The following is a 15,246-nucleotide window of genomic DNA, read 5'->3' on the forward strand; positions in this document are numbered from 1 at the left end:
GGAAGATGGGTCTCAGGTGGGAAGACCAGCAAAGTGGCAGCAATCTAAATCAGAGATGCTAAATTAGAGTAGTGTATGAAGGGGAAATGGAAAAAAAAAAATTCCTCAGCAGTCCAGGAGGTAAAAGCAGAACTAGATGAATTAGTCAAGGTGAAGTGGCACAAAAAAGGCAAGATTAAGAATAAGGTGGATGATGGTGCCACAAACCCAGGTGGGAAATACAGGAAGAAGTTAGAAGACATGTTGATCCTGAGGAAGTGTTGCATGGTTCAGTAGAGAAGGGTCTAGAAGTCAAAGCACAGAACATTAAAGGAACAGATTTGAAAGTCCACCACCATACAGGCCAGAATAAAAACCATGAAGGTGGGTAAGACCACCCATAACAGGAATTCTTGCATTCTGAGGATATGAACCCTTTGGAGAACTTGATTAAAATTCTTACCACTACCCCACTCACTAAAATGTATATAAACAAACATTTTGGAAAAAATACTTGGTAGGTTATAGGCCCCCTGCTACCCACACAGGACCACAGGTTAGGAAATCCTAGGCCAGGGGACAGGTAGGAAAGGTGGGAAGAAGGTCTAAAGCAGCATTTCTCTACAAGGTAGCTACTGGCAAATTGCAGAAGACATATCTTCATCATGCATGATATTGAGCACTCACTGAACACAAGAAATATCCACAACTTCATCTCTGTGACAGCCAAAAAGGGCTCCCACATATTTCCAAACACTACTACCCTTTCTGAGAACCCTTGGTCAAAAGGGAGAAGAGGAAGGAGCAAAGAAGACTGAGCCAGAAAGATCAGAGATGGGAGGAAAAGCAGATCTATTCCTGAGCCAATAAGTCATCCTTATTTCCAAAATACACCCACAATGTGACCCTGTTCCCCACCTTCACAACTAGCACCTCAACTAAGCCATTCCTTGCATGAATTATTGCAATCATCTCCTAACTGGTTTTCTTTTTTCCTTTTCCTTCCTTCCTATTGAGCCACCATGCTGTATATTACATTTCCAGGACTTACGTATCTTATAAACACAAGTTTGTACCTTTTGACCCCCTTCAACCATTTCAACCACCCCCACTCCCCGCCTTTGGCAACCACTAATCTTTTCTCTGTATCTATGAGTCAGGTGTTTTTTTTTTTTTCTTTAGATTATGCATATAAGTGAGATCATCCAGTATTTGTCTTTGTCTGTTTATTTCACTTAGCATAATGCTTTCAAGGTCTGTCCTTTCAAGGTTTGCCATGTTGTCACAAATGGCAAAACTCCTTTTTTTCTGGCTGAATCATATTCCATATGCTACATTTTCTTTATCCATCCATTGACTGATAAACACTTAGGTTGTTTCCATGTTTAGGCTTTCTGCTTCTATTCTAAATTCCTCTTGACAAGACCTGGAAGCACAGGGAGCCTTTTCTATTTTACTGATTTTATTTAACAAGCATTTTATAATACTATCTGCCATGGTTTGTTCTTTATAAATATTAACTCATTTCATCCTCATAACAACACTGTGAGATAGAGATCATTCGTATTCCCATTTTACCAATGGGGCACAGAGAAGCTACAGAACTACTACAAGGTCACAGAGCCAGTTAAGTTTAGGGCTGGGATTTTAACTTAAGCAGCCAGCTCCACAGTTCATCCTCTCACCTACTACTCCATGCTACTCTCCAATTCATTCATTCCTCTCTTCAAGATCCTCAACTGTCTTCTCACTCAAGAGTAAAACCCAAGATCCTTGTCACAGCCAATAAGGGGCCTGGTATATAGGCCCCACTGCCTCATCTCCTGCTATTGTCCCATGCCCTGGCCCCACTCCCAGCCTCACTGATCTGGAGACAACTGTATGTACCTGCTTCAGTGCCTAGGCACTCAATGTTTCCTCTGTGTAGAGTGCTCTTCCTCCAGACAGCTGCAGAGTTACGTCCTTCGCTTCATTAAGTTTTCTACTGAAATGTGTTCTCATGAGTGAGGGCTTCCTGCCTATCCAATATCATGTAACACCTCCACTTCCAATCCCAGCATTTTCAATTTCTCCAACTTGTTATATTTTTTTCCTCTGATGCATTTATCATCATATAAAGAATGTAAAATTACTCATTATCTAACTTCCTCCATGGAGCACTTTCTATGAGAGCAGTGTTGTGTGTTTTGTCATTTTTGAATAAATAAATGAACAAAGAAAGAGTGCTGACAAGGAAGCTGAGGAGAAGTCTGGAGACACAGGAAGATAGCTCAACAGTGCAAACACACTACAAAAAGCTTCTGTTATATTAGAAGTAAGAAGTTTCCACTGATTTTGGCAATTAAGAAATTGGTGCTGTGGCAAAATGTTTCTAAGAAATGGTACCTGGCTGAGGAGTGAGTAGTAGAAGCATTAAGCACAGACACCTCCTCAAAGAAGTTGGCTGAGAAAGGAGACAGAAGTAGACAGGAGGTGTAGCAATGTCAAGAGAGATTTGAGCATATTCTTTCCAGGCTAAGGATAAGAAGAGAAGGAAAGATGAGACTGAAATCCAATAGGGAGAAAGGATTACTAATGGAGAATAGCCTAGAGGGCAGCCAACTCCAGACTGCGAGGGGTGAGGAGGATGTCACCCACGTTAACTAGCAAACACTCTTCTCCCACCTTTCTATCATCTACACTGACAGTGTTCTCTCCTCAGACCACTTGCCTAGACAGACTGTGGAGCACCTGTCTTCTCCAAAGAGCATTGGGGCCTGTTCAGTTGAGAGAGAATGAGTATCCACAGCTTAACTGGAGTTGGGTAAGGGAGAAAGGCACTAACTCTTCACTGAGACATTTCATTTACATTCATTTCCATATATGGACACATACAAACATCACTTTTATTCCAAAACACCCCTGAGTGATGAAATAGTAGCCCCATTTAAAGGAAACTTGAGAAGGGGTGAGCTTTATAACTTCTCCAAGGTTACCCAGTCCCAGCCAGGTTTTTAACTGAAGTGAGCAGTCTTTCCAATATACACCATATGTCATGACTCAACAATAGGAGAAGAGACAGACCATCAAAACTAGGAAAATTAAAATGGAAGGTGTAATCTAGGTTGAGAGATTTTCAAAGAGAGAAAACAAATAATTTTCATTAACAGTAAAGTTAATTAAAATTTACAGGGGTAAGTTGTGCATGTCCCACCACCAGACTTTATTATAATACATAGCCAATAACAAAAAGAGAAATAAAGGGAGAAGAAATGTTTGCGTAGGAAAGGTTTACATAAAGGCTACAGTAAGGAAACTAGAAATTTTACTAAACATGACAAAAACACATTCATTGTCCAGAATAGGATTTAGTTGCTTTTCCTTTAGTTTGTTTTATCCAGGTATCAATGTCAACTGATATAATAAAAAGAGATATAAAGGACAACTCATTTCCTACAAAAATGCAAACAACTCAGTAAAGAAATAATAGTCTTTTTAACAAATAGTGGTGAAACAATTAGATTGCCATATGCCGAAAATCAACTCTACCCAAAACTTACTCAATAAAAAAAAAAAAATTAACTCAATAGACTAAACACCTTAATACCTTGCCAAAGATAGAGATACGGCAAATAAGCATATAAAAAGATGCCCCACATAATAAGTCTTCAGCGAAATATAAATTAAAACAACAATGTAATATTAGAATGGCTGAAATACAAAACACTGACAACACCAAATGCTGTTAAGGATGTGGAAGGGCAGGAACTCTCATTCACTGAGGGTGGGAATGCAAAATGGTACACCACTTGGGAAATGTGGCAATTTCTTATAAAACCAAACATACCCTTACCACATGACCCTAAAATTGTGTTCCTTTGTATTTATCCAAAGGAGTTGAAAACTATGCCCATACAGAAACCTGCACATGGACACTTCTTGCAGCTTTATTTATAATTGCCAAAAGTTGGACACAGATGTGTCTGTCAGTAGGTGAATGGATAAACAGACTGTGGTACATCCAGATAATGAAATATTATTCAGGGCTAAAACGAGCTATCAAACTATGAAAAGACATGGAGAAAACATAAATGCTTATTAGTAAATGAAAGGACCTATCTGAAAAGGCTACATACCATATGATTCCAACTATATGACATTCAGGAAAAGGGATAACTATGGAGACAGTAAAAAGATCATAGTGGTTTCCAGGGATTAGGAGAGGGAGAAATGAATAGGCAGAGTACAGAGGATTTTTAGAGCAGTGCAAGTATTCTGTGGGATGCTATAATGATGAATATGTGTCATTATAAATTTGCCTAAACACACAGTACTTAGAACACTTAGAGTGAGTGAACCCTAACATAAACCATGGACTTCGGGTTATAATGATGTGTCAATCAATGTAGGTTCAACTACAATAAATGCACCATTCTGGTGGGGAATACTGTAATGGAGGAAGCTATGCATGTGTGGGGACAGGGAGTATATGGGAAATCTCTGTACCTTCTCCTCAGTTTTGTTGTGAACCTAAAATTGCTCTAAAAAGTAAAGTCTATTTTAAAAATATAACTTCAAATAGGTGATATACTTCAATGTAAAACCTAAAACTATAAAAATTCTAGAAGAAACTCAGAAAACTTTTAGAAGACAATCTATGTGAACTTAGCTTAGGCAAAGGTTCTTAAAAAGGACACCAAAAGCACAATATATAAGAGAACAAAATCATAAGCTGGACTTCATCAAAATTAAAAACCTTTTCTCTTCAAAAGTCACTGTGAAAATGAAAGTGTGAGCCACAAACTGGGAGAAAATCTTTGCAAAACATTTATTGGATGAAGGATTTTTCAAAATATATAATGAACTCTCAAAATTCAACAATCAAAAAAACAATCAACCCAATAAAAACGTGGGCAAAACACTTGAACAAACACTTCATCAAAGAAGATACAAACATAGCAAAAAATACATTAAAAGGTGCTTAACACCACTAGTCATTAGGGAAATGGTAAATTAAAATAAAAATGAAATACTGCTGATAACTAAAATTAAAAAAGACTAATCATACTAATTGTTGGGAAGGAAGTGAAGGAACTAGCATGCTTATACACTGCTGGTAGGAAAATAAAATGGTATAATCACTCTGGAAAACAGTTTGGCAGTTTCTGAAAAAGCTAAACATGTATGTCTACCATCACCCTGCCATTCTACTCCTATGTACTTACCCAAGATTAATGAAAACATATGTCCACACAAAGATTATATGCAAATATTCACAGCAGCTTCCTTTGTAATAGCCAAAAACTGGAAACAGCCCAAATGTCCATCAATAGGTACATACATAATTTGTTGTATATACATATAATGGAACACTATTCATCAATGCTGCATACATCAACATGAATGCATCTCCAAATAAATAATTATTCTGAGTGAAAGAAGTCAGACCAAAAAACAATATATTACATGTTCCATTAATTTATATTCTGGAAAATGCAAACTACTCTGCAGAGACAGAGCAAAGCTGTGCTTTGTCGGGGAGGGGATGATGGATAGGGAAGGGACTGCAAATGGGAATGGGAAATTTGGGGAGGGTGATATATATATTCACTATCTTGACTGTGGTCATGATTTCATATTTATATATGTAGGTCAAAGCTTATCAAACTGTACACTTAAATGTGTGCAGTTCATTGCATGTTACTAAGCTGTTCACCTCAGCTTGGCTCACTAAAGAGGTTTAAAAAAAAAGAGAGAGATGGGGCACCTGGGTGACTCAGTCTGTTGAGCTTCTGACTTTGGCTCAGGACATGATCTCATGGCTCATGAGTTTAAGCCCCACATCAGGCTCTGTGCATCAGCTCAGCCTAGAGCCTGCTTCAGATTCTGGGTCTCCCTCTCTCTCTGCCCTTTCCCTGCTCACTCTGTCTTTCTCTCTCTCAAATATAAACATTAAAAAATTTTAACATAAAAAATAAAAATTAAAAAAGAGATATAAAAGAAGGAAGTCATTATATACAAAAAGAAAATAAGGAAAATGTAGCACAAATAAACTAGTTTACTTTCCTGACATCTAATGGCATCAAGTATTAGAACTTGCTTCAGAAACGCCCAAATTTTACCTTAAACACTACAAATTATTCCCAACCTACCTTTCAATACTATTTCTGCAGTAGGATTTCAGAAATTATAAATCTATTCAAATATTTTAAGCAAAAATTAGAGTGATATCTTACTTTTCTGTCCAATACCTATCCATTAAAAGCACTCTAATTTTTCCACTGTATGTGCTTCTTTCTGAAAAATAATTTAATTTTAGGTGATTTTCCAATAATAAATTTACTACAATTAAGGATAAACATGATTAACCAGAGCCAATGACCATTAACAATCGACAAGATATATCACACACATGAATAAAAGCTGGTAGAAAAGTATTACAACTCTCCTCTTGTTACAACCTATACTCATATCTGATTGCTTATCAAAACAAAGAGTTAAAACATATGCTAAGAAAACATTTTTCTTAATGCATAGAACTTGACAGCACTGGAGTTAATTGTAATGAGCTTTGTGATATATTTGAATGTGACAAAAAAAAAAAAAAAACAACATTGACAAAAATAAGTCTTCTAAATCCAATAGCAAGGCTGTGAAATAAATAGGTAATAGATATTGTTGGTGCTATAAAGCTTCAGGCAACTCATTCAAGGTCACCCAAAGTAACCAGTAAGCATGTACGTATGTATGTATATATATACATACATATGCATATGCGTGTGTATATGTTAATATATATATTAATATATATATATATATATATATATATATATATATATATATATATATATGGGGAAAAATAACTAGGACTCTCAACCATAACTTTTTTCTCCTCCATAGTAGTAGCTACTCATGGTGCAAATATCCTGGAGCACAGAGACCTACCTCAAAGACAAATCAAAGGGCATGCCCCTTTCTGGCCCCACGTCCGGTATTTTTATACAAGTAAATTCAGGTCTAAATAAATAAAAAGGTAAGGTAATGGGCTGAGCTAGAGAGGGCTTCACTATCTTGCCATGCCTTCCTAACTAGAAAAATAAAGGGTAGGGAAATGGAGGAACAACAAAAACAAATTCTTTGAGTGAAGCAAATGTATGGAAAGGTTATAGTTCCTTTTTATGATTTTGACTGGATGAACCACTCACTGTTCTTTTGCGAGAGCACTTAGCCTCAAGCTTGGCATATAATAGGGACTTAAAAATGCTGCTGTAATCTCCCTTACTTTCCCAATCCAAGGGCATCCAGCTTCTTGCTGACAAAAACTCAGAGTCTAGACCACTTATGAGGTATAACATTTAGGAGACACCCAGAGGTTAAATGCAAACAAATAAATCGTGAAAGAACTAGAATCAACTCCTAAATTCTCTGTATACTTTATGACCTAAAGTATAAGCTACAAAACGAAAGAGTATAAGCACTCTTATACTCTAAGAGTGCAAGGGAAAATTCTAAAAAGAAACTCAAGTCCTAAGAAATAAGTCAAAAGAAATGTGGGTTATTACTTAAGAATTAGAGTAGAAACATTAATACTAAGGACATAAGCACTTTAGAACTATAGTGCATCAAACTAATAATTTGTAGAGAGCAACCACATGACAAAAATACTCAAAGCTTTAAGCCTTCCTTGGCCTTGGAAAGTCATGAGACTTTTTTTGCTAAAAGAAGGAATGCTTTAGTGAAAGAAGGAAAAAGAATTTACAGACCTCTAGGTGGCTCCAATTTTTAAATAACTACTCTGCTACCTTAACTAAATGTTCAAATGATATGTAGTTATTTATGCAAGTCACATCAACAGCTGGAAAGTACTAAACATCCTTAGAACTAGAACTCTCATCTTTCTACTAGTTTTCTCTACCTTCCTTTGAAGTCTGACACTGAGCGATCAATAGCTGCTAACATATTATCCTATGACATGTGTAAAATAATATGAACTACTAAGATTTTTTTCTTTCAGTAATCCTGTGATGAAAAAAAACCGTAATTACTTTAATGATGTACTTAGAAAAAGGATTATCTACAACAGAAAATCACAAGGGTAACACTAATTAAAAGGTGTCTCAATTTATTACTATGAATTTTCCACATAGCCCAAATGCATTAATTTTGCCTCGTATCTGCAAAGGCTGTTTCATATTACACATTTAACACCAGCAATGAAGGAACACAGGAGAGCACCAGTCTGGCTTTTCTGTTATGAAAAGCAGAATGAACAGTGACATAGGAGGCAACCAAGACACAAATATAAAACTGACATTATCTTATTAATTATAACAAGAATCCTTTATTGAGCACCTACTAACTGTACCAGGCACTGAGTATAGACTGGTGAATAAACCGGGTATTACTTCGACCTTCAGGCTAAGAAAGAAACATTAAGTAAATAATATATGTTATGATACACACAAAAAAGGCAAGATGATTGTGCTATGAGGGAGAAAATAAAGAATTTCTAAATGACATGATGCTAAGGATAGGGTCTTCTCAGAGAAGACATTTATAGAGAGGATATTTGAATCCATATCCAAGGATGACAAATTACTCAAGGAGATGGTCCTAAAATAGAAAGACCAATAGCATGAGCAAGAGCCCTGATGTGAGCCTGCTGGAGAACTGAACAATATGGCTAGCAAGAGACAAAGATTGGGGGTGGGCAGTGGCCAAACCATGCAGGACTTTATAGGTATGTTGAAGATCTCATATTATATCTGGAGAAATAAATGTGTTTTCTTAGAGCTTTGAAGACTTTAAATAGCAAGTGACATTTTTTTTTTCTTTTTAGGCTGCTGGTAGGAAAAGAGACTGGAAGGGATACAGAGTACATGCAGAAGGCAATGGGGAAAGATAATGGTGGCCTCAAGTGGAATGGAAACATAGTGGAGATTGAAAATCAGACAGGTTTGAAAGAGATTTTTCCAGAAAAGTAAATAAAGACTTTGTGACAAACTGGTTGGGGGTGGGGAGGGGAGGTGAGAACAGAAGTGAATGTTAAACTCTAGCCTTCTGGCCTGAGCCACTTGTTGGATGGAGGGGATGAAAAACACAGGAGAAACAGGCTGAAAGGTTGGGTAATCAAGAGCTCAGTTCTTGAGAAGTGTCAGATACTGTCATGTATTGACTGAGATGTACCAGACACTATGTTAGCTATTTCACTTGTCACAGCATCCCTTTTAGGAACAGTATTCCCATTTTACACAAAGCAAACTGTAGATCATGAGGTTGAAGTAGCATGGCCAAGCTAAATCAGTTCAAAGCGACAAAGTCACTTGCTACTCAAGTCTGGTTGGCTGGCTGTGGGGTAAGCATTCTTTTCACTATACACAGTTCTTGGAAACTATGTCCATACTTCCCATTTTGAAATCTACATGGGGTTGGAGCAAGCTAGCACCCAAGGTGAGTAAACAGGTGATATTTTTTATGTTTATTTAAAAAAATTTTTTTTTCAACGTTTATTTATTTTTGGGACAGAGAGAGACAGAGCATGAACGAGGGAGGGGCAGAGAGAGAGGGAGACACAGAATCGGAAACAGGCTCCAGGCTCTGAGCCATCAGCCCAGAGCCCAACGCGGGGCTCGAACCCACGGACCGCGAGATCGTGACCTGGCTGAAGTCGGACGCTCAACCGACTGCGCCACCCAGGCGCTCCGATATGTTATTTTTTAAATCCAAGTTCTCAGGGGTGCCTGGGTGACTCAGTTGGTTAAGCGTCCGACTTCAGCTCAGGTCATGATCTCACAGTCTGTGAGTTTGAGCCCCGCGTCGGGCTCTGTGCTGACAGCTCAGAGCCTGGAGCCTGCTTCGGATTCTGTGTTTCCCTCTCTCTCCCCCTCCCCTGCTCATGCTGTCTCTCTCTGTCTCAAAAATAAATAAGAACATTAAAAAAAAAATTAAAAAAAAATAAATCCAAGTTCTCAGATTTATGATGCATAATGTTTCCCTATCCCCTCTCCACTTCTCCCTGCAGAGTTTTGCAATGTTTTGAACACCCGCAAGATACCTAGGACCTTAATGGTTTACAATAAAGGAGCAAAGCCACTATGCCAGAAATCAACGATAATGAAAAGAGCAACAACACCCAGCAGTGAACAATATTTTTACTCACAAACCATACATGAATCAATATAAGACAGATCAACTGAGTAAGACATTCTGAAAAACTATTTCTCAAAATGGCTAAACCATTCAAGTAAAAAATTAATGCAAGCCACCCAGTACAGAAGGCTACAAAAGGAAGTATTGAGATTCCCATTAAACAATCAAAAACTTAAAAGGATACAATGTTAGGCAAAAAGAAAGGATACCATAACTGTAGAATTTAAAATCTGCAATTCCCAAATATCTCAACCAAATGCCAAATTCAGTAAATGTGCATGCTAAAACCTGAACATTCTTCTTTTTAACTGCTTTTCTCTGCAGCACATTGACACTTTAGCAAACTGAAATGCCTTTCCTATCTGCACAGTCTCATGATTCTCTCCTTCTCTGGGCTGATGTCCCCCTCAGCTATTGAAGCCAGAAATTAGGCTTGATTAATGAACCTAGAAAGAACTCAGTGCATTACTAACAATTGTGTCTATTACTGAAAGCACCAGCTTGAGGCTCTTAAAAGGAGAGAAAATGAGGAAGGGAGAGATTTTTGAAAGGTCTTATCGCCTACATTACAAATTCTATTTTGTTAAGTCTGATCCTTCAACAGAATAATCAAATTACATTCAGTCTTCTTAAAGCTGGGTATGGTCACATGTAATTTTCATGGTTTTGGGAGATTCCCCATGGAGATAAATAAAAAGTAGCATTAATATGCCCACTAAAAGATAAACACACAACCCCCCCCCCCCATGATAGTACTACAGTGTCCTTCTGCCAGATTCTTGTGTCCACCTGCACCTCTCCCTGCAGAGATCTAGCTGGCATTCACTACTGCCTCACCCAGGCAAAGGACGGGATGCTGAAAATCCATTAAGAAAAGCTTCCCGTTTTCTAGTCCTTCAAAACAGGATCGCCAACTGCTGACAACCCAAAGAAGAAAGAAAAAAAAAAAAAAAAGAAAGAAAGACGGCGGGGGGGGGGGAGGGGGGAGGAGGACTACCTGAGGCCTTCTACCAGAATGAGGGGTTAATCCAATCGGCAGAAAAGCTGAGCTCTATACCTTTTTAAAGGTCCTTTCTAGTGACACAACAGATCTAACGAAGAATTGCTGAGCCACATCATACTGGAAAATTTGTAAATGTTCCTCCTCGCTGTTACCAGGCTGGAAGAATTATTTTTAATGCAATGCTGTGATGCACTGACACAGCTAACCTGATGGGTTTCACAGCTATGAAATGTGCCCTGCATCTATTTCTCTTCTAAGTCCCTAAAGACCAGGGGCAATGCTGACCCGTAATTACATTCAACGCTTGCTCTGCTCAAGATGCCATTTGATGCTGAAAAAGTAGTGGTTTAGCAACACCAGGCGGCTCTAGGATGCTAAAATAACAACGCCAACACTCAATTACGAACCCAGGTACTCGCTTGTAAGCTCTAGTGCCGCACAAGGAGCCACATTCAAAGCTCACGTCCCTTCAGGTTGAAGCTTATGATGCTTTCTGCTATGAACCCTCGCAAAGTTTCTAGTCTGCAAAACGGGATTACTTTTAAAGTCCCCTCGTCTGGACTCGCCTCTCCAGACGGGTTGGCGGCAAGGGGAAATAGGGACGGAGGACGGTTAAGCGTTCAAACAAAATTTTAAAACCTAAAAACCAATCCTGTTTTCAGAGGAGAAAGTAAGCGTTCACCAAACCGCCACCCGGCAAGCGAACATCCGATTTCCATTTGGAGAGAAAAATGTTAAAGAAGCCATACATACATTTCCCTGCCCAACAAAGTGGCCTCTAAACTCCCCTGCCAAGGACACTGGGAGGAAACAGAGAAGCAGGACACAAGCTTGTACTTCTCAGAGGCGCGTGTGCGCGGCGGGCAGAACGCGCAAAGGCGAACACAACAGGGAAAAGGTGAACCGGAGGAACTGGGAGCCAGTGGCCGCAGGGTAGAACCGGCGAAGAAACCCAAGGTGCAGACGGAGGGGTGAGGGGGCGGGGAAGGGAGAGCCCCAGGCTCCAGGAGGAGAAGGGAGGGATCCTAGACGTTGCCCAGAAATCGCAGCAGCGGAGTAAAGTTAATACTTACTCAGTTTCGCAACTGCACCGCCCCCGCAGGCCGCCCGCCCAGGCCGGCCGGGGCGCTGAGGACGCGACGGCGTCCGAAGCTCGGCGGCCGCCCAGCTCCTGTCCCGGCCGTGCCGCCCGGCGCGCCTCCCTCCGCCGCACTCGGCGGGCCGCACGCCCCGCACCGGCTGGAGGCCCCGGCTCCCGGCGCGTCCTCTCGGCGCACCTCCCGGCCAGCGCTAGGTGAGTGTGGACGCCCCTGGCTGAGCTGCCGCGGTGTGGGAGCGCGCGGGCAGCGGCTGTGCCGCCCGCAGGAGCCGCCCCCAGCGCCGCCGCCGCTGCCGCGGGCGGTCTAGCGAGGCTCGGCGAGGAGCGGGGCGGCGAGCGTTGTGCCGGACGGTGGAGTTGGCCGCCGGCTCGCTCCCGCGGCCGGTGCCTCTGGGCTGGGGGCCGGGCTGGGGGCCGGGCCGGGCTCGGGCACCCGGGCGGCTCCGCCCCTTCGCCGGGCCGCGGGTAGAGCGCGCGAGAGGAGCGGCGCGGGGGCGCCCCCCTCGGCCGGGCGCTCGGGTTACAGCCCCGGCTCTCTGGCTTCCCAGCCCGCTCCTTGCCGGTTCACTCGCGCCGTGAGAGACATTGTAACGGAACTGGGACGCCAGCGCTGCATTGTGGGAGCTTTTAAAGCGGCGGGGAGCGCGGCGCAGCCGCTCGGGCCCACCGGGCCAAGCTCACCCCGGCGCCCCTAGCTCGGCCCCGCCGCCGCTCGCCCCATCACACACCCCCGACCGCCGGGGCCTATGGACCAGAAAAGCCAGAAATGGTGAGGTGACCAGTGCCTACTGACTCTCACAGGAGCAAAATCTTCCAGAGCTCCGGGTGAGACTTGTAAAACTGCCCTCTACGGTCATGTCGGAAAGTAGGAGGCTTATTCTGCAGACGCTTAAAAAAGGGAAGAAAACAAAACAAAACCTTCCATCCTCCAAGGACTGGGTTTGAATTGCTTTTCATCTGGAGTGGCAGTGATTCAGCGACCCCCTTCTCAGCGGCAGGCAGTGACAGAGACAGGAGATGAAAAACACAGCGAATGAATCAGACGTGAGTAACCAAGTTTAGAAAGAGCTGGGCTCAGATTCAGAAAACTGCTCCCCCCCTCCCTGACCCTTAAATACAGCAAATCGTCGAGGAAGAAAACCAGTGCTTTCATCTGGAAATGCAGATATGTATGTGGTTCTCCCTATCCCACCTTTTTTTTTTTTTTTTTTTTTAAATGGCACGCAATTACTCTAGCCACTGGACAAAATTCAGTGTTTGTTCCAGGCTTGTGCTCACACATGCCCACAACTCAGCAACAGCTATTAATTTGGAGGGAGATGGAGTGAAGATAATGGTCGAGATACAAGAAAACATTCCAATTATAAAATGCCCCTTTTAATTCTCCAGACAGTTTTCTTTCTTTCTTTTTTTTTTTTTAAATCAAAACAAGGGTATTAAATTTGAATCACAACTTGGTACAGCTTCTCTTACCAAAGACCTGATTTGTTTTGTTTTGAGTTTGTGTTTGTAAGTCTTTTGTTTCTTCCTCTTGTTTTTTGACCTTTAGTTATTGCACAGCTCATTAGTTCCTTTGCCTTTGAGGTGAACTGAGGAGAAAGATCAGTGAGACTCAAATTTGGCTGATAAACATTTGGAGGATTTGTGGACAAGGAGAGTTCTCTAGGATTCAAATGCAAACTCTGAGGGAATTTTATTTAAGGTGATTCCTTAGGGCATGGATCCTCTTCTCAAGAGGACTTTTCCAGACTTAACGTTGACATTTCCTAAACTCTCATTCCCTTGTCAACCTTTCACTCCACTGAACAACATCAGTCACCCACCTAATTGCCAAATCTAATGGAAAAATTTAATCCGCATTTTGTTATGCCCTTTGTGGCATTTGCCAATTTTGACCTCTTCCTTCCTTGAACTTTCCTCCCCCCACCCTTTTTTGTTGTTGTTGATAGTCCTCCCTTTTTGGTGGAGGTCTTGAAACAGGGGTGAGTGATAGCTGGCAGAAGTGTGGCTATTGTTAAACTAGGATTCAGGATCTTACTGAAGGACATATCTTTTATCTTTCTGTAAGGGGAATGGAAGTAGAAGAAGAACCTTAATCTAGTTTCTGTTGGTCACCAGTAGCGTCCTGACCTCAATTTTATCACACATCCAGAGGTGAACAGTGGACTGGCTTATGACAACCGACTTTCACATGACTAGCATTTAAATCAGGATGAAGTTGACTGTGATAGTATAACCATGACCAATATTTAGGATAAACACTTACCAGGCTCCAGGTACATGATGAAGTATCCCCGCCTCCAAACCAGTGTGTGTCTTACTGATGGTGCCAGAGTCAAGTGAATTTATCTCTGTCCAGTCCTGAATCAACCCAGAAAAATCTCTTCTCTACCTCAACCCCATATGGTTAATACATTTTTTCTTCAGTGTAGAGTGCAATTTGTTTTAAGCTTTCTTAGCTATAATCACATCCCTGTTAAGCTTTCCTGAGATCATACCAAATGTCCTTGACAGGATTTTGTAAACAACTCTTATTTCTGGTTTCTAATATATTCCCCAAAAGTAATCTACCTAGAATCAGTGAGTATTCATGCACCTTAAGCCCTGTGACATAATCAGATTTGACTTTCAGGAAAATAATCTGAGAGGGTAGATTCAGAAAAGAGGAGAATCCCAAGAAAGATTTGTGAAGGGGGAGGGGGACACTATCTAGAGATATATTACTGTGTATTATTATTTTCCTATTGCTACTAAAAAAGTTACCACAAACTTAGTGGCTAAAATCAAGAATGTGTTATCTTGCAGTTCTGGAGGTCAGAAATTCTAAAGTCAAGGTGTGGGCTGTGTTCCATCTGGAGTCTCTAGGGGAGAATCCATTGCTTTGTTTTTTCTAGTTTGTAGATGCTATCTGATTTCCTTGGCTTGTGGCCTCTTCCTCCGTATTTAAGGCAATAGCATACATATCATCTTCAAATCTGTCTCTCTTCTTGTGACCTCTGCTTCATGGTTAGGGGCTATCTTTTTCTCTAAGGTAGGC

General features: G+C 41.0%; 2 protein-coding genes across 9 annotated transcripts in view; one reads left to right on the forward strand and one right to left on the reverse strand.

Annotated features, from left to right (window-relative positions):
* Nucleotides 1-12,313, reverse strand: part of RASSF8 (Ras association domain family member 8) — a 119,364-nt gene extending 107,051 nt beyond the window's left edge. Inside the window, exon 1 of the mRNA XM_086713818.1 lies at nucleotides 12,184-12,313. The gene's annotated coding sequence lies outside the window, so the exon portion shown is untranslated. The remainder of the gene's footprint in view (nucleotides 1-12,183) is intronic.
* LMNTD1 (lamin tail domain containing 1) overlaps nucleotides 12,094-15,246 on the forward strand; it is a 446,849-nt gene continuing 443,696 nt past the window's right edge. For 4 of the 8 annotated variants that reach the window (XM_086713806.1, XM_086713807.1, XM_086713812.1 and 1 more), the window contains exon 1: nucleotides 12,098-13,253. The gene's annotated coding sequence lies outside the window, so the exon portion shown is untranslated. Of the gene's footprint in view, nucleotides 13,254-15,246 lie in introns of all 8 variants that reach the window. The other 4 variants (XM_086713809.1, XM_086713808.1, XM_086713814.1 and 1 more) reach the window with 3 other exon arrangements.

Source organism: Puma concolor, chromosome B4 (assembly GCF_028749965.1).
Source record: "Puma concolor isolate L17-30 chromosome B4, mPumCon1.1.hap2, whole genome shotgun sequence".
NCBI lineage: Eukaryota > Metazoa > Chordata > Mammalia > Carnivora > Felidae > Puma > Puma concolor.